A 21,767-nucleotide genomic window follows, 5' to 3' on the forward strand; every position below is an offset into this window, starting at 1 on the left:
AGTTTGCTACAAAGGGCAGAAAAGAGCAATGAGGATAGAAGGATCATGAGGGTTTTTTTCAGGATACAGGATACATGGCAAGTTTGTAAGAAGTAAGGAATGAGTCAAGAGAGAGGGAAAGGTAGAAAAGTATTAGAATTGTAATGACAAAGGGAGCAAACTATTAAAGGACATTGGAATTGGATTGCTTGTGCATTAGATTTGGTAAGGACTACTAAGGCCACTATTAAGGAGTGAAAGAGGAGGAACTGGCAGAAGGCAGGTGAGAGAGAGGAAAAGCATGCTCAATGAAAATCATCTCATTTTTCTCTTTAAAATATGAGGCTAAGTTCTCAGTTGCAGGGAGAGGGATACTACAGAAAGTTTGAGAGTGGAATAGTGAGTTAAGTAAGCATGATGAGAAGGACTACCTGGCAGTAGTGAAGGCCCAGTTGAGATTTTAGGACAAATTTGTAGTGGACATGGTCAAAATGGTTTTGTTATTTTCTTCAGGAGCATGCGTGTAGGAGCAAATGTGGTGATTAGTTGGAGTGATCTAAGGCTGAGACTTGGCTAGAAGTAATCAGCAAAATGATAAGGGGGCTCAGGATTCAAGAGAAGAGGACAATGTAGTGTAGAATTGGTTTACCAAAGATCAAGATGAGGAAAGGAGTGTGGATAATGCAGGGGAAATGACCTGGGAGAGGGATCAAGGGATCAGAGGTCATGATGTGAACAAAGAAGAGGGTTTTGTAAGGAAAGGCAGAAAGAGAGATAAACAATCCTTAAGATTATGGTCAGATAAGGGGAATTCATTATATTCCAGAATGGAGGAAGTACTTTTGTGTGTGATGGCAAGATCTTTGTGTGTTTAAGAGGAATAAGTAGCTCATGGGTCAAGAAAAAAGTTGAGGAACTGAGTGGTTAGGCTGTTTAAGGGTGAGTCATTATATTGAGGTTCCCTAGGATGAGGGCAACAGTTGAGAAAGAGAGAAGAATTGTGAGTCAAGTACTGAAATCATTGATTAAAAAAGAGGAATGACCTGGAGACTGATAGATACAGCTACCAGGAAGTTGATGGGATGGTAGATATGAATAACATGAAACTCAAAGGAAGAGAGTTTGCTTAGTGATGGAGGTAGGGGAGAACCTGAAAATGGCAATGGAGAGCAGGATTATTCCAAGTTCCTGTTCTTGACCAATAAACTGAGGGCAATAAATGAAGTGTAGCCAATTATGGAAAGTTTATATCATCAAAGGGAGTCAGGTTTCAATAGTAGTGAGTAGAAGGAAGGAATGAGAAGAAAAAGTTTAGGATAAAGAGAAGTTGGTTGCCCATGGAATAGGCATTCCATTTAAGACACTTGAAAGGCTGGGTGATATCTGAAACTTAGACATGGGATGATTGAGGAAGATGGAATAAAGAAGTGGGAGGTAGGGTGGGGAATGGGGTTTGGATTTGTTGTATAAGATATTAGAGACATAGAGTAGAAAGAGAATTTTGCAATGGATAATGTCAGCTATTGAAGGCATGGTAAAAACTGAAAAAGATCCCAAAATTTCCAGCAAGGGTGATTGGTAAAATAGTCCTGCCACCGAAAGAAATAATTTAGAATGGGAAACAATGAGATGAAAAAACCTTCTTAAATTGTTGATGCTTATATTATCAATTTCCTAAAACTGTCTATTACTAATTAAGGAACATATTAATAAGCTCCTTAATTCACTATCTCACTTTGATTTGTTTTACTGTTCTGATTTTTGTCTTGAAATTGCTTTGCTTCACATGCCTGGAATGACTGACCCTTCCTCATCCCCAATCACAGGTTGAATTCCATTCTTTTTTTCCAGATACCTTTAACTGCCTTTATGAGACTTTCCCTATTTCCCCTCTTCCCATCTCTCTCCAAGCTACGAATCATCTCTCCCTTCTGAAATTACTAGTAGGATTATATTCTAATTTGCATTATAGTAATTTATGTATATCATCTCTCTTGTACTACCTACTACTATTGCTGTTGTTGCTGCTGCCACTGCTGCTGCTACTACTACTACTATTACTACCACAACCATTCCCAACCACTGCCACTCCCACTCCTACTCCCACTCCCACCACCACCACTACTACTATTACTATCAGCTAATATTTATACAGCACTTTAAAGTTTTCAAATGCTTCAAATATTATCTCATTTCATCTTCATAACAACCCCAGGAAGTAGATGTTATTATTGTCCTCATTTTACAAATGAGGAAACTGAGGCAGTAACATGCCCTGGGTCACTTAGCTTGTAAGTATCTAGGCTAGATTTGAACTTAGGTCTTTCTGACTCTAGGTCTTGATAACTTGATTAAGTTATGCTTGATTAAATTATGATTTTCTTGGGAGAACGATTATATTTATATGAATATATAAATAAATGCATCAATATATAGATTAGATAGTTCAATCCTAGATCTAGTGCTTTCTGCCACTATATAGAAATAATCTTTATAAAGAAATAGTAGATGTATTTTCCAAGAAAAGTATAATCTAATTGATGCAGTGGATAAGAGCACTTGTGTATGTGTGTGTGTTTGTGTGTGTATGTGTGTGTGTGTGTGTGTGTAATTTTTTTTCTATTTGTTGTACCCAAGGTTAAGGACCCACAGTGCTTCCTTGCAAATATTAACTTCAATAATTCAAATGATCTATGAGATCTATGATCTCAACTAAAGTTGCAGATTGAGATCCTTCTACAATCTCTCATCCTGTGTGATTTTTGTCAGTCTCCATGTATATTTAAACATAAGATCCATCCAATACTTTCATATAAGCTACAATGGAGGCATTTTGATGTCCTTTATATTCTATTTTAAGTTCAATATTTGGACTTTTATTTATCATTATATGATTAGCTTGTTTCCTTTCTAGCCATAAAGAAAATCATCAAAAATCTCAGAAATCTAGTCCAACACATACATGAGAAATAATCTCCATTATAACAGATGCCACAATTTGTTATCCAAACTCTTTTTGAAGACTTCTGATGAGAGGTAGTCCAGCCCCTCTGGAGACAGTCCCTCCTGCTTTTGGATTTAAGGTTTACAAAATGCTTTATCAATACATCTGATTTTATCCTTACTACAACCCTGAGAAATAGGAGCTATTATTATCCTCATTTTAGAGATTAAGTTTCTTGCCCAAGGTCACAGAGTTAGGAGATATCTGAGGGCAGATTTGGATCCAGATTTCTAGCCATTGTACCACCTAGTTGACATTGTCTACATTTGCCTATTTACAATATTCCTGTGAGGTAAGCATTTTGGATATGATCCCCATTTTTCATTGAGTGAGAGAAGATAAATTCTGTCATACAGTTAGTGACAATTTAGGCTTACCTGATTCCAAGTTCAGTTTTTGCATACCATATGTTTTTTTCTCTTTTTCCCTGTAATCTAACTTGTGCTGTTCCATGATGCAATCATAGCATCACTAGAAAAATATAAGATGTGATTTTGCAGCAGTAAGAAATTAGGGATGTTTGAAAGCATAATAATTTCCCAAATGTGATTCAACCCAGACTATTCTTCCTATTCAGTTATTGGTCTTTGACTAGTGGTATAAGTCATATGTCTCTGTCTATCTCTCTCTTAATATATATATATTTGAATATCTCTTTAAAAACATGAATTATATAAATGTATACTAAGAGAATGCATTTATGATAGTACATCCGACTGCATGTCATAATCTTAGCAATATGTGCTCTTCATCCACATTTATATTTGATTAGCTAGGCTCATCTCTTTTAAGGGACAATAGTTCTTATTTGAGAAGGTTCTATATTAGTCTATGGATTGATATCCAGGAGCACAATGTGATCCACAAGCAGAAGCACCTATAGAATCACTCAATAAATAGGAAATCCTTTCCATTTTGAATTTCTATTCCAAATGAGATCAAAAGGTGGAGGTCCAATTGCTAATTCGGAATCTGACTAAAATTTTCCAGGCTATATGGTATGAAGAGGTTATCCTCCAAGAATTCAAGGATGCCTCTATTGTCCCTCTCTATCTATAAAGGTAAAGGGAACAGATTGTCCTGTGACAATTATAAAGGTGTTTCATTTTTAGTCATTGCTGATAAGATTCTTGCCAATGTCCTTCTCAATAGATTCTAGAAGATGGTCAACTACCAGAAAGGGTCAAGAAGAACTAATATGGGGTTTACTGCCAAATATCTCCAAGAAAAATGAAGAAAAAAAATTTTCAGGAGCAGAACAGAGGTCTACACAATTTTTGTGGATCTGACCAAGGCCTATGTTATTGTCAGCCTTGAGAGTTTATGGAAAATTATGTCGAAATTTGGTTGCCCAGAGTTGTTCATTAGTATTATATGCCAATTTCATGATGGCATGCATGCCCGGAATCTGGATAATGGATGATACTTTTGATCAAGGGAGTGAAACAAGGGTATTTACTTGCTCCCATGGGTTCTTTTTTGGGGTTTTTTTTGTTTTATTTATTTTGAGCTTTACAATTTTTCCTTCATTCTTGCTTCCCTCCTCCTACCCCCACAGAAGACATTGTGTGAGTGTTTACATTGGTTTCCATGTTATACACTGATCTTAGTTGAATGTGATGAGAGAAAAATCATATCCTTAAGGAAGAAAAATAAAGTATGAGATAGTAAAATTACATAATAATCTAATGCTTTTTTTCCTAATTTGATGGTAATAGTCTTTGGTCTTTGTTCAAAGTCCATAATTCTTTCTCTGGACACAGATGGTATTCTCCATTGAAGATAGCTCAAAATTGTCTCTGGTTATTGCACTGAAGGGATGAGCAAGTCCATCAGGGTTGATCATCCCCCCCATGTTGCTATTAGGGTGTACAATGCTTTTCTGGTTCTGTTCATCTCGCTCAGTATCAGTTCATGAAAATCTTTCCAGGCTTCCCTGAATTCCCATCCCTCCCAGTTTCTAATAGACATACATATACCACAGTTTGTTAAGCCATTCCCCAATTGAAGGACATTCACTTAATTTCCAATTTTTTGCCACCACAAACAGGGCTGCGGAAATTGTTTCTCAATTGACTACATTTCTTTTGATCTTGATTACAGTGGTTTGCCTGTCCAAAATTAATTAATTAATTAATTTAATGTAGTGAAAATTATCTAGTTTGTTTTGAATGATGTTTTCTATCTCTTCCTTGGTCATAAACTGTTATCTTTCCCATAGATCTGACAGGTAAACTACTCCTTGATTTTCTAGTTTGCTTATAATATTGCTTTTTATGTTTAAATCCTGTATCCATTTGGATCTTATCTTGGTATGTGGTGTGAGATGGTGGTCTAATCTAAGTTTCTTCCATACTAACTTCCAATTTTCCCAACAGTTTTTATTGAAGAGAGAATTTTTATCCCAATAGATGGACTCTTTAGGTTTATCAAACAGCAGATTACTATAATCATTTCCTGCTATTGCAGCTAGTCTGTCCCACTGATACATGACTCTACTTCTTCTCCAATGCCAGACAGTTTTGAGGACTGATGCTTTATAATATAATTTTAGATCTGGTAAGGCTAAGCCACCTCCTTTTGCACTTTTTTTCATTGAATCCCTCAAAATTCTTGACTTTTTATTTCTCCATATAAATTTAGTTACAAATTGGGGTGGCTAGGTGGCATAGTGGATAAAGCACCAGCCCTGGAGTCAGGAGTACCTGGGTTCAAATCCAGTCTCAGACACTTAATAATTACCTAGCTGTGTGGCCTTGGGCAAGCCACTTAACCCTGTTGCCTTGCAAAAATCTAAAAATAAATAAATAAATAAATTTAGTTACAACTTTTTCTAACTCATTAAAGTAAAATTTTGGAATTTTGATTGGTAGGGCACTAAACAAGTAGCTTAACTTTGATAGAATTGTCATTTTTATTATATTAGCTCCACCTATCCATGAACAGTTGATGTTTGCCCAGGTATTTAAATCTGATTTTATTTGCATGAGAAGAGTTTTATAATTGTTTTCTTTATTAAAAATTTATTTTTATTAAAGATATTATTTGAGTTTTACAATTTTTCCCCCAATCTTGCTTCCCTCCCCCCCCCCCAATGGAAAGCACTCTGTCAGTCTTTACTTTGTTTCCATGTTGTACCTTGATCCAAATTGGGTGTGATGAGAGAGAAATCATATCCTTAAAGAAGAGAACAGAAGTCTTAGAGGTAACAAGATCAGACAATAAGATATCTGTTTTTTTCTGAATTAAAGGGAATAGTCCTTGCACTTTGTTCAAACTCCACAGCTCCTTATCTAGATACAGATGGCACTCTCCTTTGCAGACAGCCCAAAATTGTTCCCGATTGTAATTGTTTTCAAAAAGTTTTGATAGCTGTGTGGCCTTGGGTAAGCCACTTAACCCCATTTGCCTTGCAAAAACTAAAAAAAAAAAAGTTTTTGAGTCTGCCTTGGCAGGTATACTAGCAGGTATTTTATTTTGTCTGAGGTTACTTTGAATGGGATTTAACTTTCTAGCTCTATCTGCTGTATCTTGCTAGTCATAATATAGAAATGTTGAGGATTTATGAGGGTTCATTTTATATCCTGCTACTTTGCTAAAGTTGCTAATTATTTCTATTAGTTTTTTAAATGACCTTTTGGGATTCTCTAGGTATACCATTATGTCATCTGCAAAGAGTGAGTTTTGTCTCCTCCTTCCCTATTCTAATTGCAACAAAAATGTGCATACCTTTTGACCCAGCAATAGCACTACTGGGTCTATACCCTGAAGAGATGACAAAAAAAGAGTAAAAACAGATAGACCAGAGGTCTGTCATTTTATTGGTTTTTTCATAAAAGCAACTCTTGGTTTTATTTATTAGTTCAATAGTTTTCTTGCTTTCAATTTTAACAATTTCTCCTTTAATGTTTAGAATTTCTAATATTTGATATTTAATTGGGGTTGGTTAATTTTTTCTTTCTCTAATTTTTTTTTACTTACAAATTTAGTTCATTGATTTCTTGTTTCTCTGATTTATTCATTTAAGTATTTAATGATATAATATATCCCCTGACAGCCACCTTTAGTGTATCCCATAGGTTTTGGTATGTTGTATCATTATTGTCATTATCTAGGATGAAATAATTCTTTCTATAATTTGTTGCTTGACCCACTCATTCTTTAAAATGCATTTATTTAGTTTCCAATTAGTTCTGGGTCTATATCTCCCTGGCCCAGTATTGCATATGATTTTTATTGCATTATGATCTGAGAAAGAAGTATTCGCTATTTCTGCCTTTCTGCAATTGATCATTAGGTTTTTATGTCCTGTTACATGGTCAATTTTTGTGTAAGTTCCATGTACTGCAGAAAAAAAAGTATATTCCTTTCTATCCCCATTCAATTTCCTCCATAGGTCTATCATATCTAGGTATTCTGACAATCTTTTTAACTCCTTAACTTACTTCTTATTTATTTTATGATTCAATTTATCTAAATCTGAGAGTGGCAGGTTGAGGTCTCTCACTGTCTATGTCTTTCTGTAGCTCTTTCAACTCCTCCTCTAAGAATTTGGATGCTGTCCCAATGGATGCATACATATTTAGTATTGAAATTACTTTATTGTCTATGGTAGTTTTTAGGAGGATATAGTTTCCTTCCTTATCTCTATTTGCAACTGCTTTGTCTGAGATAAGGATTGCTACCCCTGCTTTTTTCACTTCAGCTGAAGCAAAATAAATTTTGCTCCAACCTTTTACCTTTACTCTATATGTATCTCTCTGCTACAAATGAGTTTCTTGTAGGCAGCATATGTTAGCATTCTGGTTTTTAATCCACTTTGCTTTTTGCTTATGTTTTAAGGGAGAGTTCATCCCATTCACACTCAAAGTTATAATTACTAACTCTTTATTGCCCTCCATGCTATCTTCCTTCTGTTTGTATTTTCCCCTTTTTTCCCTTTATCCATATTCCCCAGTGTTTTTTCCTGAATACCACCACCTTCAGTGTGTTTGCCTTCTTAAATTGACCCCTTCCCCCTTTTTCCCTTTCCCTTTTCCCCTTCTTTCCTTCCTTCTGTTAGTTGTCCTTTTTCTTCTCCTCCCCATCCCTGTCCCCCCTCCCCCTTTCCCCTTTTAATGTTTGAAAGGTGAGATAAGTTTCTTAACTTGATTATGTGTGTCTAAGTTAACTTTAAGCTAAGTCTGATGAGATCAAGATTCACCTCCTCCCTTCCTCTCCTCAATTACAATAGGTCTTTTGTACCTCTTGATGTAATGAGATTTAGCCCATTCAGTCTCCCTCCAAACTCCCTTTTCCTTACTGCCCCCCCCCTTTTTAAGGAGGTATTGTTTTCAAATCTTTCTATCTTTGACACAGAAAAGTTATGAGTATCCATCATTTCTGGCTATGTATATTCTCTCAAACAGAGTTACAGTTCTCAAGAGTTATGAAACTCTTTCTTCCAAGTGGGTATATAGCCAATTTCATCTTATTGTATAGCATTTTTTTTTACCTTTTCATGTGTCTCTTGAGCCTCCTGTTTGATGTCCAAATTTTCTATTTAACTCTAGTCTATTCATTATGAAATTTTGTAAGTCTCCCATTTCATTAAATGTCCATCTTTTTCCCTGGAACAGAAGGCTCAGCTTTTCCGGGTAGTGGATTCTTGGCAGCATTCTAAGCTCCCTTGCTCTTCAGAATATCTCATTCTAGGCTCTTCAATCCCTTAATGTTGCTGCAGCCAGGTCTTGTGTAATCCTTACTGTCACTCCTTGGTATTTAAATTTTTTCTTTCTGGCTGCTTGCAGGATTTTTTCTTTTATCTGATAGTCCTGGAATTTGGCCACAACATTACTTGGTGTTTTCATTTTAGGATCTGTTTCAGGAGGAGATCGATATATTCTTTCAATAACTACTTTGCCCTCTGGTTCCATGATATCAAGGCAATTTTCCACCACTAAATCCTGTAATAGTAAGTCCAATTTTTTTTTCTCTTCAATGTTCTCAGGGAGGCCAATAATTCTCAAATTCACCCTTCTTGATCGATTCTGGAAGTCAGTGGTTTTGCTGATAAGGTATTTTACATTTTTTTCCATTTTTTCGATCTTTTGGTTTTGTTTAACACAATCTTGTTGTCTCATGAAGTCATTAGTTTTTGCTGATTCCATTCTTTTTTTAGAGAAGATTTTTCTTCATTTATCTTTTGCAACTCCTTTTCCAGTTGGTCCATTCTGTTTTTGAAGGACTTTTCTATTTGCCCAAGTGTAGTTTTGAGAGAATAATTTTCTTTTTGCATTTGCCCAATTGAAGATCTGAGAGAGTTATTCTCATTTTGTATTTGTCCAATTGTTTTTTCCAAGGATTTGTTTTCTTGTTGCATGATGTTAATTTTCTCTTGCAATGTGTTAATTTTCTCATGAGTTTCTTTTCTCAATTTTTCCAACTGATTTTTAAACTCCTTCCTGATTACTTCAAGGAAGTCTTTGTGGGCTGGAGACCAATTCATATTCTCCTCAGCAGTGCTAGATCTCTCTGGGTTAGGATCTGTCTCTTCTAAGTATTTCTCCATGGGTCCCCCTTTTCTCTGGCCTTTTTTCATCTTGTGTTGGGGGAAGGGGGAGCTGGCTCTCGGAGGTTTGCTTTTGAGGATCCTAGAGGCTTTGTTCACTTGGTTTAGTAATTCCAAGGGCCAGCCAGTGGGGGGAGTTGCTTGCTCTGGAGTGAGGTCCTCAGCAGCAGGGTCTGAGTTGACCTTGAACCCTGGGGGAGGAAGTTAAATTTTTTCTATTGAGTGAGCTTTATTGCCCTGAGGGGGTGGGGGTGGGGGTTGTTTATTGTTTGTACTGGGCAAAAGTTTCTGCTGAAGAGTATGGAGCTCAGATCCCTGGCCCAGTTGGTTGTTCTGGAATACTAGACAGTTTAGCTGAAGAAAGAACCTCAGTGTCTGGTGTCTTCTCCTGCCAGGTGATCTTCAGAATCTTGCTAAGCCAATTTACATGGAAGCAATTCATTTTCCTGTGCTCTGAGACTCTGTACTGGAACTCACCTTCCCATAGCTCCTCTCCCCCTGGTCAAAGACTCCACAGCTAAAGTTGGGTCTTGCACCTGCCACTCACTGAAGTCTCTATTGCTGAGGCTGGCCCTCTGGCTTCCTCCAGCTGCCCCCTCTGGCTTCCCCCAGCTGCCAACCCCAAGCTGATCCTCTGCTCTCCCCAGTTCACCCACGGTCCCCTGAGACAGACCTTCTTGGTAGGTGTTCTCCTAGCTTCTCTTTCTGGGTTTTTTTGATCCAATTTCTGTTGAGGTTTCTCTCATGTTATTTCTGAGGGAAAAGAGAGTGCACCTAGCACAGTGCCTGTCTTCTCTCTGCCATCTTGGCCGGAAGTCTCCCATGATTTTTAGCATGATGTTTTCAGCCATGTTGTCAAATGTCTTCACTGAGGACGAACACGGACTCAAGGTCAATTAATGTTCTCACAGTGAATTCTTCAATTTAAAAAAACAAGTCTGAAGTGGAGTGTTGGTGCATGATCTTCTGTTTACAGATTATTGTGCACTCAAAGCTGTTTCTGAAACTGAGATGCAACAAAGTATGGATCAATTCTCTGCTGCTTGTGCTAATTTTGGCCTAATTAACACCATGAAAAACAAGTGCTCCATCAGCTAGCACCACACCATCCATATGTGGAACCATAGATCACAGCAAAAGAAGTTTTGTGTAGTGTGGACAAATTCACTTACCTTGGCAGTATCCTTTCCAAGGAGGTACACACTGACAATGAGGTTGACACACACATATTGCCAGAGCTAGCTTAGTATTTGGGAGGCTTCAAAAGAAAGTGTGGGAGAGAAGAGTTATTAGACTGACCATCAAACTGAAGAACAACGGGAGTCATTGTGTTGACCTCATTGCTATATGCCTGCGAAACCTGGACAGTCTACTAGTACCATGTCAGGAAAATGAATTGCTTCCATGTAAATTGACTATCAAGATTCTGAAGATCACCTGGCAGGGGAAGATACAAGACACTGAGGTTCTTTCTTCAGCTAAACTATCTAGTATTCCAACATTACTACAGAGAGTGCAACTACAATGGGCTAGATATGTTGTTAGAAGGCCAGACATATGCTTGCCAAAAAGACAATTTTACAGAGAACTCACACAGGGCAAGTGCTCATAAGAGGGTCAGAAGAATCAATATTGAACCCCCTAAAAGGTCTCTCTTAAGCACTTTAGAATTGATTGTACAGCATGGGAGACACTGGCACAGGACCACCCAAGCATGGCGTGCCCTCATCAGTGAGGGCATTTCTTTCATTTTGCAAACTGCAATTTTTCTTTACCTTTGCACTTAGAAAGAAGTAAATTGTAGAAAAAGTTATTTTCTAACATATGAAGAATTATGTAAACTGATAAGGACTTTAATACTCTGATAAATATAATGATCAGTTCCAAAAGCTTTATGATGAAAAATGCTATGCATTTCTAGAGAGAACTGAAGTACTTTGAGTGCAGGTTGAAGTTAAAGTTGAAGTTGAAGTATTTTTTCCATTTTATTCTTCAAAAAATATTAATTTTTTAACATTTTTTAAAAATTATTTAAGGCAATAGGATTAAGAGTGATTTGCTCCAGGTCACACAGCTAGGCAATTATTAACTGTCTAAGGCAGGACTTGAACTCAAGTCCTCCTGACTCCAGGACCAGTGCTCTATTCACTGTACCACCTAGTTGCCCTTATTTTTATTTAATTAGTTAATTAATTAATTTTCATCCATATGGACCTGCATATTTTTAAGTTACAAAATTTCCTTCCCACCCCCCCCAGTGGCGAACAGTCAGGTTAGCATTGTATATACATATTTTGATAAACATGTTTACAGATTAGTTTGTTATTTTGGGTATGAGGAATTAGGATTAAGGGAAAGAGATAAATAAGAGATAATTTTTATAAAGTATTCATCACATTCTGAAGGGTTGTTCTGTGTATGTATGTGTGTGTTTTGTTTTTCTTCCTCTGGATAGGGATAGCATAGTTCATAACTAGTTTAATACTGTTGTCCTAGCTCTCTGAATTGCTGAGAGAAGGTGCTTCCATCAAGACTGTTCATCTCACAATGATGTTGTTAATGTTGTACACTGTTCTCTTGGTTCTACTTTGCTCAGCATCAGATCCTATAATTCATTCCATGCTTCTCTAGAGTCTGATTATTTAGGGATTCTTATAGAATAATAGTATTCCATAGGATTCATGTACTTTAACTTGTTTAGCCATTCCCCAATTGATGGGCATTCCCTTGATTTCTAATTCTTTGCCAGAACAAAGAGGGCTGCTATGAATATTTTGGAATATGTAGGATTCTTCCCTTTTTTAAAAAATAATTTCTTCTGTTTATAGATCTAGAATTTCTGGGTCAAAGGGTATGAGCAGTTTTATTGCTCTTTGGGCATAGTTCCATAATGCTCTCCAGAAAGGTTGGATCCGTTCACAATTCCACCAACAATGCATCAATGTCCCAATCCTCCCACAACCTCTCCAACATTGATCGTTTCCCCTTTTTTCTAATCTCTACCAGTTTGATAGGTGTGAGATGATACCTCAATGTTGTTGTTTTTTTGGGGGGGGGTTAGGTTTTTGCAAGGCAAATGGGGTTAAGTGGCTTGCCCAAGGCCACACAGCTAGGTAATTATTAAGTGTCTGAGACCAGATTTGAACCCGGGTACTCCTGACTCCAAGGCCGGTGCTTTATACACTAGGCCCCGTAGCTGCCCCTCAATGTTGTTTTAATTTGCATTTCTCTCATCAATAATGATTTGGAGCATTTTTTCATATGATTATATATAACTTTCATTTCTTCATTTGAAAACTGTCTGTTCATATCCTTTGATCATTTATCAATTGTGGAATGACTTGTTACCTTATAAATTTGATACAATTATCTCCATATATTTTAGAAATGTGAACTTTATCAGAACTCCTAGTGAAAACTGTTTCCCAGTTTTCAGCTTTCCTTCTAATTTTGGCAGCATTGATTTTATCAGTGCAAACCCTTTTTAATTTAATATAGTCAAGGGGCAGCTAGGTGGTACAGTCAGGAGGACCTGAGTTCAAATTTGGCCTCAGACACTTAATAACTTCCTAGCTGTGTGACCTTGGGCAAGTCATTTAGCCCTATTGCCTTAAATTAAAAAAAATGAATAAATTTAATATTAGTCAAACCCATTCATTTTCAGTTTATAATGTGGCTGCCCCTATTTTTAACATTCTTTTAAAAAAAATTTGAGTTCCAGATTCTCTCCTCCTAATGGTTTTTCCCCCCACCCACAGAGAAGGCAAGTAACATCCATTATACACATGAAATCTTGAAAAAAAAATTTCCATATGAGCCATGCCATAAGAGAAAAAAAAAACAGAAAATCATACTTTAATTTGCACTCGAGTTGATAAGTTCTCTCTCTGGATAGGGATAGCATTTTCCATAGTGGGTCTTTTAGAAATGCCCTGGATTGGGGTGGCTAGGTAGTGCAGTGGATAGAGCACAGACCCTGGAGTCAGTAGTACCCAGGTTCAAATCTGGCCTCAGACACTTAATAATTACCTAGCTGTGTGGCCTTGGGCAAGCCACTTAAAAATAGCTCCAAATTGTTTTCCAGAGAAACCTCTCCACATACCTTTAAAAAAATGATTTTAACCAAATTCTAGAATGTCAGAAGCATAAAAAGACTACATGAAATAGTCTTCCAACCCAAGAAAACTTGAAAGATCATCAAGAAAGGTCTACTGCACCAGTGTGACAGAAGAACACAAAGTAGCTTGAGTCACACTGCAGGGAACCAACTCCGGTCATTCAGGAAGAGGAAGTGGGTAGCTTGGGTCAGTGACAGCAGTAGTGATTTTCAGACCTCTCAGCTCAGGAAATTGTTCTTCAGAAAGGTTGAACCAGTTCACAAATCCAGCAACAGTGCTTTCAGGTAGAGACTTCCAGGGCAGAGCCAAGAAGGCAGCTTAAAGCTAACATGTTCCTAGAGATTTTCCCTACCAAAGATAAATGAAGTCTCTGCACTGAGATTAAAGTTACAGATCCCACCAAAAAAAGAGAATATCCAAAGAAGTTTTCAATGGTAGGCATTGTGGAGGATCTTCAGTGAAGGTATGTCTCTGAGAGAAAAGAAGGAGTAAAGCCCAGCTAGGCAGGAGAATGGGATAGCCTGTAGGAGGCTTTCAGTCATAGTGCAGTCCAGTTCCCAACAGCTTGACAACAGCATAAGGTACTGGCAGCTAGATAGCAAGTCAGCAGGGAGGGTACCAACCCTAAACAAAATCTGAACCCCGGGAACACCAGGGCAAAAGACAGGACTAGGTGGGGACAAACTACTGCCAAGTCAAAACCTGGACACTAAGGAGGAAATAAACTTCTGCAAAGGCAAGGCCTGAACTGAATAGGCAATATCATGGGCAACAACAAACCAGGGATCAATCTATACTCCCTAAATCCCAGGAGCAGAGGTCAAACAATAAAGATGGGCAAAAACCTAAGAGAGTTCCCACTATAGAAAATTCCTTTGCAGTTAAAGATGATAATATCACTTGCAAAAAATATTCATAGCAGCCCTGTTTATGGTAGTAAAGAACTGGAAATTGAGTGAATGTCCATCAATTGGAGAATGGCTGGAGAAATTGTGATATGTGTATATTATGGAATACTATTGTTCTATTAGAAACCAAGAGGGATGGGATTTCAGAGAAGCCTGGAAAGACTTGCATGAACTGACGCTGAGCAAGATGAGCAGAACCAGAAGAACATTGTACAACATAACAGTAATATGGGGGTGATGAACAACCTTAATGGACTTGCTTATTCTATCAATGCAATAATCAGGGACAATTTTAGAGTAACTGTGATGGAGAATACCATCTGTATCTAGAGAAAGAATTAAACAAAGACCAAAGTCAATGACCTTCAATTTTTAAAAAAGTGTTTTATGTATTACATAATTTTGCCACCTCTAATAATTTATTTTCTCCTCATGGATATGATTTCTGTCTTAACACATTCAATTCCAATCAGTGTGTAGCATGGAAACAATGTAAAGATTATCAGACTGCCTTCTGGGTGGGAGGGAAGGGAGAGTGGGGAGAAAATTGTAAAATTCAAAACCTTACAAAAATGATAAGTAGAAACTACTATTGTATATAATTAGAAAACAAATAAAATATTAATAAAAAAGATGATATCAATACCATGTCAGAAGAAATCAGTGAAAAATTGCTTCCAGGTGATGTCTCAAAAGAGTCTGTGAATAAACTCAAAGAAGAGCTTAAAAAAAAGAATTTAAAAACCAAAGAAGAGAGGGAGAAGAAAAATGGGGAAAAAATAAATCATAGAGAAAAATTATGAAAAATTTCTTTAGTCAAAGAATAAACTCAGACTTCTGGTCAAGATGGCAGAGAGAAGACAGACACTGTGATAGTGCTCTCTCTTTTTTCTCAGAAATAATATGAGAGAAACCTCTTAATAGAAATTTGATCAACAAAACCCAGAAAGAGAAGCTAGGAGAAGATCATCTAACAAGAAGGCCTGCCTCAGGGGACCATGGGTGAACCAGGAGAGGAGAGTTTTTGCACAGCAAAAACCACTGTAACCAAGTTCAAAAGAAATGTAGTAAATTGGAAAACAATTTTAGCAAGTAGTATTTCTGACAAAGGACTCATTTCTAAAATATACAGACAACTGAGTCAAATTTTCAAAATAACAAGCTATTCCCCAATTGACAAATGGTCAAAGGATATGCAAAGGCAATTTACAGCTGAGGAAATCAAAGCAATCCATAGTCATATGAAAAGTTGCTCCAAATCATTACTTATTAGAGAAATGCAAATTAAAACATTTCTGAGAAACTACCTCACATCTCTCAGACTAGCCAATATGACCACAAAGGACAATGATTAATGTTGGAAGGGATGCAGGAAATCTGGGCCACTAATACATTATTTGTGGAGCTGTGAACTCATCCAATCTTTCTGGAGAGCAATTTGGGATTATGCCCAAAGGGCAATAAAAATGTGCACACCCTTTGACCCAGCAATAGCACTACTGGGTATACACCCTGAAGAGATGATAAATAAAAGGGTAAAAACATCACTTGTACAAAAATATTTATAGCAGCCCTGTTTGTAGTGGCAAAAAATTGGAAATTAAGTGAATGTCCTTCATTGAGGAATTGGCTTAACAAACTGTGGTATATGTATGTTATGGAACACTATTGTTCTATTAGAAACCAGGAGGGAAGGGAATTCAGGGAAGCCTGGAAAGATTTGCATGAACTGATGCTGAGTGAGATGAGCAGAACAAGAAAAACATTGTACACCCTAACAGCAACATGGGGGTGATGATCAACCCTGATGGACTTGCTCATCCCTCCAGTGCAACAACCAGGGACAATTTTGAGCTATCTGCAATGGAGAATACCATCTTGTATCCAGAGAAAGAAGTGTGGAGTTTGAACAAAGACCAAGGACTATTACCTTTAATTTAGGGAAAAAAACTGGTAACTTACTGTCTGATCTTGCTATCTCTTATACTTTATGTTTCTTCCTTAAGGATATGATTTTTCTCTCATCACATTCAATTTGGATCAATGTATAACATGGAAACAATGAAAGACTGGCAAATTGCCTTCTGGGGGGAGGTAGGGGGAGGGAAGTAAGACTAGGGGGAAAATTGTAAAACTCAAAATAAATAAATTTTTTAAAAAAACCTACCCTTCTGTCCTTGTGAGATTTTTTGTAGTTCTTGGGATACTACCTTTTTCTTTGAGTATATACTTATGGTTGTTGTGAAATTTGATTTACAATGATTTTTTTTTGTTACTGGTTACTGTTTTCTTTGATTTACTCTTCTCTTTAGCTTTAATTCATAAACTAGGGCTTTGTCCTGGGACCAGACTTTGTCCCTATTTGTGTGCTCTTGGGTGGGTTTATTGGAACTACTAGGTTCTCCCATCTTCTTATGTTGTCTTCTTAAATTGACTTATGCTACCCAGGATTAGGCACTCTGAGGCTGTGGGCACTGGGATCTTCAGGATCCTCTCTGGGATCTCAACCTATCATTCTGTATTTCTCTTTGGTTGCTAAACTCAAAGAGAGATAGAGGGGCAGGCTGGGAAACTTATTGCCCTAATCTACATTTTATTTTACTTCTCAGGTCTTTGAAGTCTGGCTTCTATAACTTTATCACAGTAGTGGTTTCTTCAAGATTATTAGTGATCAATTAAGGACCAATGGAATTCTAATTCTGTTTTCATTGGCTTCACCAGTTTTTGGTGCTATTAACCACCCATAATAGTGGATGTTCTCCTCTCCTTGGCCTCTGTGCTACTTCTCTTTTCTGGATTTTCTCCTATTGGGACCCATCATCTATATTCCATCCTTTAAACTTGAGTGCTCCTTAAGTGCTTTGAGTGCTTTGTTCCTATTCTCTTCCTTCATTAAATTCTTTTGATTTCTTTAGTTCCTAAGGGTTCAATTATCATGGACTCCCAGATCTACATATCCTAATCTTTTCAATAAACTCATATCTTTTGAATTGCACATTAGACATGTCCATATGGTTATCTGATCAATTATTTCAAACAAAAGGGAACTCATAATCACCACCTAAACCTGTCCTTCTAAACTTTCCTATTTGTTAGTTGCATAGTCATTCTCTAAGTCACTTCATTAACTTGAAGACTTTTTGACTCTTTCCTCTGTATAACCTCCTTTAGTTGCCAAGTCTAACATTTCTAACTTCATATCTCTTTGATATGTCCTCCTTTTTCATTCCTTAACCATCCACCCATCTTAATAAAGCTCCATCATCTGGAGCTTCCTATTTGATCTATTTCCTTTCCTGCTTCTCTAATTCATCTTCCTCATAGATGCCAAATTAATATTCCTCAAATAGTTATTTTTTTTATCACTTGAAATCTTTAGTGGATCTCTCCCAACTTAAGAAAAAGCCTTTTACAATTCAACCAAGATTTCTGGCAACTTTCCAGTCTTATTTCACATAATTCCCCTTTACATTCAAACCAAAATATTTGCTGTCATTAGGTACTTGAAATTCCATCTCTGACCTTGGTGCCAGAAGATTGGAATATATTTCTTTCTCACCTCTGCTTCTCAGAATTCTTTTCTTCCTTCACATTTCAGTAGCAACCTCCTTCACAAAAAGTTCCCTGATTCCTTGAGCAGTTATTGAGCTTTCTATGTCAAATTACTATTTATCTGTGCTTAGTTCAGTTGTTTCTGACTCTTCATGACTTCATGGACTTTATTAGCTGTCTATGGGGTTTTCTTGGCAAAGATACTGGAGTGATTTGACACTTCCTTTTCTGGTGGATTCTTTTGTTAGGTAATCAGATTAAGGGACTTGCCTAGGGTCACACAACAAGGAAGTGTCTGAGGCTTTGAGATGTTTGAGGATCTGAATTCAGGTCTTTCTAACTCTAGGCCCAGTATTCTATTCACTGAGCCACCATTCATATGTATAAATGTTATTCCCCAATGACAAATTCTTTGAAGGGAGAGACTGTTTTAACCTTTGAATCTCCAGCATGTAAGAATATTTTCTATCTTGATAAGTGATTAAATAATATTTATTGAATATATAATATATAATAAATAATATTTATGGAATTGAATCATTTATATACTCTGAGTATGCTGCTTTAGAAAAGGGGTTAGAGATTGTGTGTCATTCATGTATTTATTGACTTGGCCTGTCATTCCATTTTCTCAGTAATGCCTTTCAACTCAATGGGAGACAAATGAAATTTTGGGATTTTAGTAGTCTTCTGTTTCTCCTACCAGTCCATTCTGCAAGAAAAACAAACAGGGACATAGGGGAAGAGTGGGAAGACAGTGAGGAAGGGCAGAAGTAGGCCACAGTGTTAAATGTTTGGTTTTCATAAATCCTTATGATAACCACCTGAAGACAAAGGAGTTGATATGTTGTAGCATAAGGGAGCTGTAGAACATAGCAGATTCCAAGTTCTTCCCATCTACCTCTGCTTGACACTTCGGCTATTTCCTCCCAAAGGACATTTGTTTCATTCTCTTATGCCACATGGGAAGTTGGAGATGCTGGAAAAGCAATTTTCTTTTCCTCTCCTTAACCATTTCCCCTAATCCCAAGGCACAAGTTCCCTGCTTTGTTCTTGTCAGTGGGAGGTGGTTAGCTTGCCTCTACCATTCTGCACTCATCATCACAAGACAATTCTTAAAGGTAACATAAATACACATTTAAAATATTCACATTCTGTGGATTTAAGGATTTTAAAGTAAAATTAATTTTTTTTGTAAATGAGGTATTTTTCTTTGAAAGAACTTTGATTTTTATAAGAAATCAAGTATTTTCACCTTTAGAATAAATAATACAATAGGAAAAAAATTGAGATAATATTTCAGTTCTGCTAAGTAATCAAGTTCAATTCTTGTAGACTTTCTAGTACAGTTCTTTCTTGGTAACTAGCCAGGTACAATTCATCTCAGCAAATTCCTCTTCTGTCTATATTTAAATGAGTATACTTCTGAAGTACTGACTATTCTAAAATGTAATTAAGATTCCTGATAGGAGTGTGAAGGTAACTCTAGATTTTCTAAGTCAGGACAGTTTGCTGACCTGGGTATTGGTTAGCTTTTCAGAATAGATTAATGATAGAATTATATATTTCCTGACTGATGACCAAACTAGCTAAGATAGAGAGTTTCATCGGAAGAACGTTGGCCATTAGATGATATATTTCTGGTCCCAGCAATCCATAAGGTATTCTACTAAGCTATGGCAAAATTGTAATCAACATAGATGGATATCCACACAAAAGAAATCACAAATCTTTTAAAATTAATGGATATCATTCTTATTGTTGTTGCTGTTCAGTTGTTTCTGGCAGGTTCAACTCTTAATGACCCCACATTTGGGGTTTTGCTGGAGTAGTTTACTATTTTCTTCTCCAGTTTGTTTTATAGATGAGAAATTGAGGCAAACAGGGTTAAATGACTCACACAGTAAGTGTCTGAGGGCAGATTTGAACTCAGGAAGATGAGTCTTCCTAACTTTAAGCTTGATATTCTTAACTACTGTACCATCTAGCTACCTATTATCCTTAAGGAATGCACAAAAGCATTACTTAGAATGAAATTTCACACTAATATGGAGAGCCAGAATGGGGTGATAGTCTACCTTCGTGCCATGAAGACCGGGTTCAAATCTTTTCTCTGATACACACAAACTATGACCACAGGCATGTCATTCAGCCTCTCAGACAACCTCCTGGACAACTAAGACTATAAATTAGAGTCAATCGCACTGGTAGAGAATATTTTCATAATAGGACTTCTCAGATAAACAAAATAATAAGTCCAGACCAGAAGCAAAGGAAATTTTCAAAGTCCAATTTTATTTATATTTCATTATTTCTCTTCAGTTTTAATTATTTCTAAATGTAATGAAATGAACATTTACTCTAAAATTCTTTCTAGTGGTGATCATATATCACTCCTTTTGCTTTATGCATTTATGTCCTATGCTTTTTATTTTAAAAATGTTTTTTCTATTGGGAAGTTTTAGCTCTCATCTTATAACACAATTTCTTCTCTATATGAAACTACCCTGATTCATTAAGGAGTAAATAAAATAATCTGAAAGACTAAACCAGAGCAGCTAAATATTACTTTAAAAATATATAATCAGCTTTTCAGAAAAAAGATTACATTATTACAGAGACAAAGTGCTGAGGCAACCAAATTTTACATCATATACAATTAGGAAAAAAAGCAACCTATTTTTAGGAGGTAATTTAATCTATTCATAAATGAACATTAGAAGTTAAGCCCTGATAGTTCACAAAAGACAGTAAACATCTTTTAAAAAGTTGTATAATATAACAACACATTTCTACATTATACTTTTGGAAGATAAATGATTTAATGTTTCAATTTAATATATGATAGGTATTATTTTATAAATTGAAGGCACAATTGTATAGACTTTAAGCATTATGAGAGTAGAAAATATCTAAACTATATATTCTCCAGTGCCTAGGACAGTTCATTGAACTTCAAAATCTACCATGCCAGATCTTAGGGGTTTCAAATCCTAAAAATTTCTCTATTGATACTTTATAAAGATTAAAAAAAACTATAATTAGCTTCATTGCTTGGAGAATCTAGAAGAACCTGGAGACTATTTAATAAATGCTCAATTTGAGACAATTCCAAAGGACTTACAATGAAAAATACAACCCACCTGCAAAGAAAGAAATAATGGTATCTGAATGTAGATCAAAGAATATTTTTTCCAAACTTTCTTTTTCTTGTTGTTGCTGCTACTGTCATTTGATCTGTGTTTTCTTTTGCAACATGACTAAAATGGAAATATGTTCTGCATAACTGTACATATAGTTGCAGTCTTAGGAAGGGTAGAATGGAGGGAGGGAGAGAATTTGTAACTCAAAAAAACTTTTTTAAATATAAGTTAAAAATTGCTTTTATAAACTAATTTGAAAAAATAAATTATTCAAATTTTCACGTAAAAACTAAAGTAAAAAGAAATGTTCAGTTTGGGTTCTTAATTTCTAATTTGTAACTCAAGATAAATTTATTAATTAAAATATTCAAATAAAAAAATCAATGACTAGGTTAAAATAATTATTAATTAATGTCATTTCTTGATTTTTCTCTTATTTTTTTCCCCAATACACAATAATTGACCTAGATTTCTATATAAGAATCATTAGATAGAAGGGAAGAGAAAGAATGT

The sequence above is a fragment of the Macrotis lagotis genome, chromosome X (genome assembly GCF_037893015.1).
Source record: "Macrotis lagotis isolate mMagLag1 chromosome X, bilby.v1.9.chrom.fasta, whole genome shotgun sequence".
Classification (NCBI taxonomy): Eukaryota; Metazoa; Chordata; class Mammalia; order Peramelemorphia; family Peramelidae; genus Macrotis; species Macrotis lagotis.